Raw genomic sequence first — 1,152 nt, forward strand, 5'->3', positions numbered from 1 at the left:
GAAACATCAAAAATTAGCAAACCATCTCAAAGGTTTAGAACCATCTTGTTTGTGCATACAGAACTAATTGTCTTTTCATTACCTTCCCACAAAGGTAAGAGTCTGATGATAGATCACTGGCTTGGAAAGACTTGAATATCAATACTCATATCTGCAATCACCCCTATGGGAGGGCTCCCAGGATAGGACACAGCTGAATGCCTCTTTGTTCTTTGAAATTTACTTGGGTACAACAAATGGTGAGGATCACTGCAAGGAAGACCTGCAACTCTGAATGGTGCTGAGTTTGGTAATTCCTGAGGCACCAGTGAATTTGAAAAAAGTAAATAGTCCCTGTTTTTTAAGCTGGTGAAAATCGAAGTCATGGAAAATTCTCCCCTTTTATCTCCTGCTCCTGTAGGTATTCATCTTATGACATTATTGCATTATGTGATAACATTTCCTATCCACTAAGTTTCTTCAAGAAGGAGAAAGAGCCCTGTATGAGCTTTGGCAGGCCTGATAGAACCATGAAATGAGCAGAATTTTAGTCAGTTTCCAAGTCACTGTTAAAAGCCTTTATGCTAACAAGGTCAGCTAGTGATAAGTTTCTCTTCATTGATCACTCTTGGAAAATGCCTAAAAAATGATTTGCTGGGATCATTGCTTAATTCTCCAAAACAAGAGAAAAAATAAATCACAGAAAAAGGGGATGAATCTTGGATTCCAGAGTGGTTTGATTCCACTGGAAACAGGTTCACATCTTAAAAAAGAAGTCCCACAAGGCTGCAAATTAGTGCAGCCACTCTGGAAAGCAGTGTGGAGTTTCCTTAGAAAACTTGGACTGGAATCATCATTTTACCCAGCTATCCCACTCCTTGGACCTATACCCAAAGGACTTAAAATCATCATATTACTGAGATGCAGCCACATCAATGTTCACAGCTGTTCAATTCACCATAGCCAGATTGTGTAACCAACCTAGATGTCCTTCAATTGAAGAATGGATAAAGAAACTGTGGTATATATGTACAAATGAATATTACTCAGCCATAAAGAATAATAAAATTATGGCATTTGCAGGCAAATGGATGAAATTGGAGAATATCATGCTAAGTGAGATAAGACAATCTCAAAATACCAAAGAGTGATGATCTCACTGATAAGCGGATG

This window comes from Sciurus carolinensis, unplaced genomic scaffold (genome assembly GCF_902686445.1).
Source record: "Sciurus carolinensis unplaced genomic scaffold, mSciCar1.2, whole genome shotgun sequence".
Classification (NCBI taxonomy): domain Eukaryota; kingdom Metazoa; phylum Chordata; class Mammalia; order Rodentia; family Sciuridae; genus Sciurus; species Sciurus carolinensis.